Here is a 10,804-nt window from a genome sequence, read left to right as displayed (position 1 = left end):
AGGAGACACTCTAGTATACTTAACATGCAGCTAAATCACAGACCTGTGCGTGCTGTGCTGTAATCTATCAGGATAATTCCAAGTACGGTGTACGACTGAGCAATACACAAAGACACTGGCAATAAAAAGTATTGCTGAATTTCTCTTGCCAGCAGAGCTGTTTATTAATGGCACTGCATTTGCAGTAAAACTATGCCAGCTTCATAAAATATGGAGCTGGATAATAGCACTGATTTTGGCATATATAAGACAACTGTGACTCTGCAAAGGATGGGACAGACAATTAGCACAATCACTGGCCACCAGCTGCTAATATTCATGTCTTCTTTCCTTCCCAAGATATTCATATTCCATTCTACCGCCATCTTCTTCCATTCCCCAGCTACAGCTAGGGCGCAGAGGAGGGCTTTTGTGATATCTATAAGAGACTTTGCTGAGAGTGAAGTAACAGCCCCCTCATTGTGTTCTACATCTCAAAACTGACCTGGGAACTTTAGAAAATCGAATACACAGTCTGCCATGAAAATGAAGATGAATTGCGAAATCCTGCCCTCCATTCCCTGACTGCCAATCACCTTTCATTTTCAATAAAGAGAGAAGGGAATGGACAAAATGAAGCTACTAGGGAGAGAAAGGAATGAAGTTTATTCCAGCCATACAGCTTATTTGAAGGCTCTCAGATTGAAGAAAAGTCTTGCCATGGGTAAAATCAACTGCCTATTACCACAGTGCAATCAAAGTTATGATGGAGACATATCAGTCACTGGTGAAGCACTGCATACTGCAAAGCTCTTTTCCCTCATTCTATTTCATTAATGCAGACACTAAATTCTGAGTTTTAGTTCTATAAGCTGGTCAAAGTGGCACCATTAATAAATAACAATAAAAATTACTAGTGATTTTGGGTGCCTCGATTTTTTTCTGGACAACCACTCTCTAAAATTCAAAGTCCCTTTAAGGCAGTGGTGGGCAATCTGCAGCCCGCAGGACACGTGCAGCCCATCAGGGTAATCGGATTGCGGGCTGCGAGACATTTTGCTGACATTGACCATCCACAGGCATGGTCCCACCGCAGCTCCCAGTGGCTGCGGTTCGCCATTCCCGGCCAATGGGAGCTGCAGGAAGCAGAACAAAGAAGAAGCGCTAAAGTGGCAGACAGAGCCAACCCTTCCTTTGTCCCATCAATTCCATTTCTGAACCAGGCAGCAGGTCTGTAATTTTCTATAATGGACTCCAACTCTACAATGACCCTAGTCACAGAACAATATTGATGAAGGGATGGGAAGGCTCTGATACTTTAAGGCAAATCTCCCTGCGCCCACTAGTTATGCTTTGTTAGAGGATCAAGTAAAGTTGTTGTTTGAACCCTTCGAACTCAAGCAAAAGTTAGCTTTCAAAACCTCTCCTTAGGAAATCAACAGAATGACCCTCTGTTGTGAATAAACATGGCAGGTGCCTTCTTGGATGCTTTTAAAGCTTTCAAAATAACTCCTAATATGAATATAAACAGATATTTTATGGAAATCAGGGGAGGCCATCTTCCCCTAAGGGTCTCTATCTTCCCTCAATTTCATTATTATTTATTTGTATCGCCGTAGCCTGTAGAAGCCTCATGCAAGATCCGGGCCCCATTGTATTAGGCACTATGTAAACATATAGTAAGAGACAGACAATCTTTGCCTTGAAGAGCTTACTATTTCAATGGATAAGACAGGCAATGGGTGAGAGAAGGGAAGTACTATTACCTCCATTTTAAAAAATGGGGGATTGAGGAACAGAGAGAGATTAAGTTACTTGCCCGAGAACATCGGTGACAGGCAGAAATTGAACACACATCTCCTGAGTGCTAGTCCTGTGCTTAAACCACAAGACCATCTTCCTCTCCAATGTCCCCATTTGGAAATAGAGGCCATTTTTATAAAGTGAGGACTCGGTCCTCTCATCTACTCAGAGGCCACAGCTTGTCCCCTCAAAAGAAATTCTCTCTTGAGTGGGCTCATGTATGTCACTTTTTTATGATGTATGTTTTCCTGTAGGTCTATATCTATCCTGGACAAAGTTGATTCTCCTCTTTTCTGGTTCTTGTTGGTGAAAGGTGAAGACATTTTGCTGCTGTCCCAATCCCACTCTGCTTCAGTAAAACTGGAAACCTGTGCTTTGGGCAGGACTAGGTTTTTCTTAAGAGTGTGATGGTCAAGATAGCTCTCACTACACACAGAGTCCAAATAAATTGGTAAAGAAAGAAAAAGAGAAAGCGCGCAAGAGACTCCATTTACTACCACTTCCTGTACGACCATTAAAGAGACTGCACAAAGACACCAGCTATGTGCAATCCATCCGGTTTCTGTGTCCTCACTCATCTCATGTGGACATGCACCAATATGATACTGGGTTTCAAATGCAAGGACTGTGCAAGCCACAATGAAGTCAGTATTTTAAAGGGGCATGAAAGGTTGTTTGCTGATAAGGGATATAAGGATGGAAAGACTTCAGGGAAAAATTGAGCATTTTTATAATAGGCAGCCTCAGAGATAGAGATAAGGGATGGATGGATGGATTTGGATGGGTCTGAAAATATTCCTATTGACTTCAATGGGCTTTAGATCAAGTTCCCACATTCTATTCCTACCTCTGCCACAAACTCCTATGTAGCTTTGGGCAAAACACTTAAGATCTCTGATTCCGTTTTTCCACTGCAAAATATGGATAATGATGTACACTTTACCTCACTGAGAAATCATGAAGCTCAGTTCATTAATGATTGTGAAGTGCTTTGAGATCCTTAGAGAGAAGGTGCTGTAGAAATGCAATTGATATATTAATTATTATTAAGAAACTGGCAATTTATGTGTGAGAGCCTTATGTGAAATCTGTACACAGTATGAAAATATATAGAGAGCACCCATATACACACAAACAAGTAAGAAACATGCAATATACATGACACCTTTACACAGCTGTCACCAACCTACAACATTCAGAACTTCACTGCTAAAAACTTAGAAACCTTCCTCTTGCAAAAAGGACTGCCCATTATATATGAACTGACATCACTCTACTCCTTTCTCTGGAAGTGCCGGTCACTAAGAATTGTTGAAAGCCCCAGTTTTGGCTCAACATTTCCATATACAATATATTGATCACTTGTAAAACAATGTGACTTTCAGACCATTTTGTTTAAATTACTGTTGAAACATGCCACGCAAACATGGACTGACCCACAGATGCACTTGTTAATGCAGAGAAACTCCCCAGAGCTCCACAACAGAGCTGAAATTAACATCAGTTCCATAGATTCATAGACTTTAAGGTCAGAAGTGACCATCGTGATCATCTAGTCTGACCTCCGGCACATTGCAGGCCACAGAACCTCACCCACCCACTCTTGAAATAGACCCCTAACCTCTGGCTGAGTTACTGCAGTCCTCAAATCATGGTTTAAAGACTTCAAGTCACAGAGAATTAGCCATTTACACTAGTTTAAACCTGCAAGTGACCAGTGCCCCCTGCTGCAGAGGAAGGCGAAAAATTCTCAGGGTCTCTGCCAAAGGGGGAGGGGAGGGATTCCTTCCGACCTCAAATATGGAGATCAGTTAGACCCTAAGTATGTGGGCAAGACCCACCAGTCTGACACCTGGGAAAGAATTCTCTCCATCTAGTGTCTCTCCCCGTAGCCATTAATAGCTACCAGTCTCATCACAGGATGAAAAGCCTCAGATTGTAACAGTATAAATATGGTGATATTAGAATACACTTAGTTGGCAGCATGCTTGGAATGAACAAAAGTGCAAGAAAAAGAAGACAGGAAAAACAGAGTGAGACAAATGGAGAAGGAGAAGGATTTTAAAATGTATTTGCCACCTTCTATAAAACAATGCAACCTTTTATAAAAATAAAAACAGACACCTTGGGAGACAGGCCAGTCCTCGCTTATAGACAGCCCCCCAACCTGAAGCAAATACTCACCAGCAACTACACACCACACCACAGAAACACTAACCTAGGAACCAATCCATGTAGCAAACCTCGTTGCCTAATCTGTCCCCATATCTACTCTAGTGACACCATCAGAGGACCCAACCACATCAGCCACACCATCAGAGGCTCATTTACCTGCATGTCTACTAATGTTATATATGCCATAATGTGCCAGCAGTGCCCCTCTGCCATGTACATTGGCCAAGCCAAACAGTCCCTACGTAAAAGAATAAAGGGACACAAATCAGACATCAGGAACGGTAACACACAAAAGCCAGTGGGAGAACACTTCAGTCTTCCTGGACATTCTATAACAGATTTGACAGTAGCTATACTTGAACAAAAAAACTTCAGAAACAGACTTCAAAGAGAAACAGCAGAACTAAAATTCATTTGCAAATTTAACACCATTAATTTGGGCTTGAATAGGGACTGGGAGTGACTGGCTCATTACAGAAGCAGCTTTGCCTCTCCTGGAATTGACACCTCCTCATCTATTGTTGGGAGTGGACTACATCTACCCTGATCGAATTGGCCCTGTCAACACTGGTTCTCCACTTGTGAGGTAACTCCCTTCTCTTCATGTGTCAGTATATTTATGTCTGCATCTGTGACTTTCACTCCATGCATCTGAAGAAGTGAGGTTTTTACCCACAAAAGCTTATGTTCAAATAAACCTGTTAGTCTTGAAGGTGCCACCGGACTCCTTGTTGTTTTTGTGGCTACAGACTAACACGGCTACCCCCTGATACTTGACCTCTCTTGTGAGGATCTCAAAGCAGTTTTCAGTTATTAATGAAGTAAGCCTCTTGACACCACTGTGAGGTTGATGAGTGTTTTATCCATTTCACAGATGGGAAACTGAGATTTAGATATTGGCTAAAATTTTCGAATTTGGGTAACTATTCATTTAATTCCTGAAAGTCTTGATGCTCAGCAACATTGAAACCAGGCCATTTTTATTTAGGTGTCTAAATGTTATATTTATGCGCCTAGTTATAATACGGATATAAGTGCCCAGCTTCAGACACCCACATTTGACATGCTTGACATAAAAATTATTTTCCCAAAGTCAAACAGTGACTCAACGGCAGAGACAGGAATTGAACCCCCAATCCTGACTTCCCAGTTCCTTGCTCCAATCATTAAACACCTGCTCTCCTTAGCTTGAAAGTGGGGGTCCTGGAGAAGGTGGGCACGCTAAAAGGACAAATTGGAAAGCAAAGAGCTAGATTTCCAAAGGAGCCTTAACTTAGCATCCATTAGATGTATACCTGCTCTCTGAGCATTATCACCCTTGTGTGCAAGTGACAATTTATATGCCTAAGTCCCATTGTGAGTTTTGTGCGGATAAATTCTTTCACTTGCATGCACAAGAAACAAGAGTTTCTCTCCCAGAGACACAGACGAAGCTGCTCAGGGTATGTCTACACAGCAAAAGCTGTGCACAGACTAGCCTACCTGAGCTAGCTTGAACCCCTCTAGCGCCGGTAACGACAGTAGTGAAGACAGTGCAGCACGACCTTCAGCCAGGTAGTACAAGCCTGGTACAGGCCTAGGGTACGTACTCTGCTTGCTAACCCACGGTGCCATCTTCACTGCTATTGTTATCTGCACTAGCTGGATTCAAGCTAGCTTAGGCAGGCTACCCCATGCACAGCTTTTGCTCGGCAGACATACCCTCAGAAAAGAGTATCTGCTTGCACATTCTCCAATGGAGTTCATGTTTAGAACACTTGGCCCTCACTGTCTGTGGTTGATTATGCCAGGTAAAATTGTGGGCTTAGAAGAATTCTCTTCCTGTCCTCCTACCGGTAGACATTTGCACATATACACCTATGACAGGGAATAATACTCAGTATTAGGTTAGAAAAGACTGCAGTAAAATTTCAAAAAATCTCATGATGATTGGTGGGGGGGAAGGAAGTGACAGAAGATTTTGAGCAAGATTTACACACATTATATTACAGTACAACCACAATAAAATATATATTATAGGCCCCATCCTGCTCCAATTAAAACCAATAGCAAAACCATCACTGACTTCCACAAGAACGGGAAAGGGCCAGAGTTTTATACCGTTTTTGTACACTAGAATAATTAAATTATTTTTGGCCAACATTTAAAAAAAAAACAGAAGCCCAAAATTCGACCCCGAAATCCATATTTAGGCACCTAAATAAAAGTGGCCTGATTTTCAAAGGTGCTGAGCAACCTCAGCTTCCACTGATGTCTATGGGAGCTGCAGGTGCCTAGCGCCTTTGAAAATAAGGACATTTTTATTTAGGTACCTACACATAAGGCCTACCTTTGGGTACCCATATTTAAAAATCTTGGCCATTATTACATGTATTTATAAGGCACTCATCACCATAGTCTCCTTGTCCGTTGTATTATCTAAACACTATTAGTGTGTATAGGAGAACTGCTGCTGAAGAGCCACTATTATTTTTGTAGACCCTACAGAAACTGAAACTATGCATAATTTTAATTGGCTCAGCAACAAAATGTTAGATTATTTTTCAAAGGCTACCATCACGTTTACAATTGAGGATATTTTCCAAATCCAATTATAAACAGCTTTAAAGTAGGTCAAATTTGAAGCGATTAACTTGAATGTTGGTCCTTTAACAGGATGGAAGCTGAAAACTGTTGTACTGAGAAGTCACATCTAGTTATGGTGAGGTTGTGTGTGTTTATGAGGCCTTGCAGAAGTTTTGTAAAGATTAAGGGCCTAATCCTCTGCCCACTGAAGTGAACAACAAAATACCTATTCACTTCAATGATGCAGGATCAGACACTCTAACCATAAGAAAAAAAATTAACCAGTAGCATCTTCTGATACACTTCAGTTATACTTGCTGTATTACTACTAGACAATGGAAGGGGGTTTAAAGAGCTCTGTGTAGATAACCACTGGTAACCAGCAGGACTTTGGGGACGAGGGGAAGGTTTCACTAATTAAAATAACAATGTTCTAAAAGATGGTGTCCCATATGGAATTACAAAAGGTTTTCCAAGAGGAGGGCTTTAAACTAGGTTCACCGGGGGAAGGAGACCAAAGCCCTGAGGTAAGTGGGGAAGTGGGATACCGGGAGGAAGCACGAGCAGGAGCGCACGAAAGGGCAGGGGTCCTGCCTCATACTGAGAAAGAGGGACGATCAGCGAGTTATCTCAAGTGCCTATACACAAATGCAAGAAGCCTGGGAAACAAGCAGGGAGAACTGGCACAGTCAAGGAATTATGATGTGATTGGAATAACAGAGACTTAGTGGGATAACTCACATGACTGGAGTACTATCATGGATGGATATAAACTGTTCAGGAAGGACAGGCAGGGCAAAAAAGGTGGGGGAGTTGCACTGTATGTAAGGGAGCAGTATAACTGTTCAGAGCTCAAGTATGAAACTGCAGAAAAACCTGAGTGTCTCTGGATTAAGTTTAGAAGTGTGAGCAACAAGGGTGATGTCGTGGTGGGAGTCTGCTATAGACCACCGGACCAGGGGGATGAGGTGGACGAGGCTTTTTTCTGGCAACTCACGGAAGTTACTAGATCGCAGGCCTTGGTTCTCATGGGAGACTTCGATCACCCTGATATCTGCTGGGAGAGCAATACAGCAGTGCACAGACCATCCAGGAAGTTTTTGGAAAGGGTAGGGGACAATTTCCTGGTGCAAGTGCTGGAGGAACCAACTAGGGGCAGAGCTCTTCTTGACCTGCTGCTCACAAACTGGGAAGAATTAGTAGGGGAAGCTAAAGTGGATGGGAACCTGGGAGGCAGTGACCATGAGATGGTCGAGTTCAGGATCCTGACACAGGGAAGAAAGGAGAGCAGCAGAATACAGACCCTGGACTTCAGAAAAGCAGACTTTGACTCCCTCAGGGAACTGATGGGCAAGATCCCCTGGGAGAATAACATGAGGGGGAAAGGAGTCCGGGAGAGCTGGCTGTATTTTAAAGAATCCTTATTGAGGTTACAGGGACAAACCATCCCGATGTGTAGAAAGAATAGTAAATATGGCAGGCGACCAGCTTGGCTTAACAGTGAAATCCTTGCTGCTCTTAAATACGAAAAAGAAGCTTACAAGAAGTGAAAGACTGGACAAATGACCAGGGAAGAGTATAAAAATATTGCTCGGGGATGCAGGAGTGAAATCCGGAAGGCCAAATCACACCTGGAGTTGCAGCTAGCAAGAGATGTTAAGAGTAACAAGAAGGGTTTCTTCAGGTATGTTAGCAACAAGAAGAAAGTCAAGGAAAGTGTGGGCCCCTTACTGAATGAGGGAGGCAACCTAGTGACAGAGGATGTGGAAAAAGCTAATGTACTCAATGCTTTTTTTGCCTCTGTCTTCACGAACAAGGTCAGCTCCCAGACTACTGCACTGGGCAGCACAGCATGGGGAGGAGGTGGCCAACCCTCTGTGAAGAAAGAAGTGGTTCGGGACTATTTAGAAAAACTGGACGTGCACAAGTCCATGGGGCGGATGCGTTGCACCCGAGAGTGCTAAAGGAATTGGCGGATGTGATTGCAGAGCCATTGACCATTTGAAAACTCATGGCGATCCGGGGAAGCCCCAGACGACTGGAAAAAGGCTAATGTAGTGCCCATCTTTAAAAAAGGGAAGGAGGAGGATCCTGGGAACTACAGGCCAGTCAGCCTCACCTCAGTCCCCAGAAAAATCATGGAGCAGGTCCTCAAGGAATCAATTCTGAAGCACTTAGAGGAGAGGAAAGTGATCAGGAACAGTCAGCATGGATTCACCAAGGGCAAGTCATGCCTGACTAATCTAATTGCCTTCTATGACGAGATAACTGGCTCTGTGCATGTGCCTTCTATGACGAGATAACTGGCTCTGTGCATGAGGGGAAAGCGGTGGACCTGTTGTTCCTTGACTTTAGCAAAGCTTTTGACATGGTCTCCCACAGTATTCTTGCCAGCAAGTTAAAGAAGTATGGGCTGGATGAATGGACTATAAGGTGGATAGAAAGTTGGCTAGATTGTCGGTCTCAACGGGTAGTGATCAATGGCTCCATGTCTAGTTGGCAGCCGGTATCAAGTGGAGTGCCCCAAGGGTCGGTCCTGGGGCCGGTTTTGTTCAATATCTTCATAAATGATCTGGAGGATGGTGTGGATTGCACCCTCAGCAAGTTTGCAGATGACACTAAACTGGGAGGAGAGGTAGATACGCTGGAGGGTAGGGATAGGATACAGAGGGCCCTAGACAAATTAGAGGATTGGGCCAAAAGAAATCTGATGAGGTTCAACAAGGACAAGTGCAGAGTCCTGCACTTAGGACGGAAGAATCCCATGCACCGCTACAGACTAGGGACCGAATGGCTCAGCAGCAGTTCTGCAGAAAAGGACCTAGGCATTACAGTGGACGAGAAACTGGATATGAGTCAACAGTGTGCCCTTGTTGCCAAGAAGGCCAATGGCATTTTGGGATGTATATGTAGGGGCATTGCCAGCAGATCGAGGGACGTGATTGTTCCCCTCTATTCGACATTGGTGAGGCCTCATCTGGAGTACTGTGTCCAGTTTTGGGCCCCACACTACAAGAAGGATGTGGAAAAATTGGAAAGAGTCCAGCGGAGGGCAACAAAAATGATTAGGGGACTGGAACACCTGACTTATGAGGAGAGGCTGAGGGAACTGGGATTGTTTAGTCTGCGGAAGAGAAGAATGAGGGGGGATTTGATAGCTGCTTTCAACTACCTGAAAGGGGGTTCCAAAGAGGATGAATCTAGACTGTTCTCAGTGGTAGCTGATGACAGAACAAGGAGTAATGGCCTCAAGTTGCAGTGGGGGAGGTTTAGGTGGGGAAGGTTTAGGTTTAGGTTTGGATATTAGGAAAAACTTTTTCACTAGGAGGGTGGTGAAACACTGGAATGCGTTACCTAGGGAGGTGGTGGAATCTCCTTCCTTAGAAGTTTTTAAGGTCAGGCTTGACAAAGCCCTGGCTGGGATGATTTAATTGGGGATTGGTCCTGCTTTGAGCAGGGGGTTGGACTAGATGACCTACTGAGGTCTCTTCCAACCCTGATATTCTATGATTCTATGAAATGAATAGAAAACTGGCTTAGAACCCCCAGCATCTTTCCAATAGCTGGTTGGAGGTTGTTGGATTTTTTTAAGCATCTTCAGAGCCTTATTGGGCATTTTTAAATTTTCCAACTGCTTTTTCCGGGCAAGGAAGATCTCATGACATCTTTGTATTACTCTATGCCCAAAGCCAGACACAAAGCAATGTCTCAGCTGACTCATCCCTAGAAGCAATAGGCTATATTTATAAATCAGCCTCCTTCTCTCTCTCTCTGCACATCAATGTCACCAGAAAGTATCCTGGGATCAGAAGGGCAGCCAAGCCGGTGACAATGTTCAAACCACGCCAGTGGGTTAGTGAGCAGCAGTGTAGGTGCTACAGTCTAATGAATCTCATATGTTTCCCCCTAAGGACACTTGGGCATTTCATATGAAGCAGATCATCATGAAAACAACAGTATGAAGCTGCTTTCATATCATCCTATCCATTTTTTCCAAGAAGTACCTACTGCAGAAGGTCAATGAGTCAGACAAGCTTCAAGGAGGAGGACTATAACTAAAGCTACTAGCATATGTTTATATGGGACACGTTAACTCCTACTCAAATAAACACCCTTTATGGTCTCATTTTAGTTCTCTAGGCAGTAAGACACTAATCTACATCATTACCATAATAACAGGCACTTCCCTCACATATAAATAAAATAATTAAAACTCCATCTTCCCTATTTTTTTGTGTAACACAAGTATCAATTACTCCAGTTACTTATTAACCCAAGTCTC

General features: G+C 43.4%; 1 protein-coding gene across 19 annotated transcripts in view; it reads right to left on the bottom strand.

Moving 5' to 3' along the window:
- Positions 1-10,804, bottom strand: part of BRSK2 (BR serine/threonine kinase 2) — a 427,587-nt gene that overhangs the window by 379,019 nt on the left and 37,764 nt on the right. The window lies entirely within an intron of this gene.

This window comes from Chelonia mydas, chromosome 6 (genome assembly GCF_015237465.2).
Source record: "Chelonia mydas isolate rCheMyd1 chromosome 6, rCheMyd1.pri.v2, whole genome shotgun sequence".
NCBI lineage: Eukaryota > Metazoa > Chordata > Testudines > Cheloniidae > Chelonia > Chelonia mydas.
The sequence above is the reverse complement of the archived record's forward strand: the minus strand, read 5'-3'. Positions and strand labels throughout refer to the sequence as shown.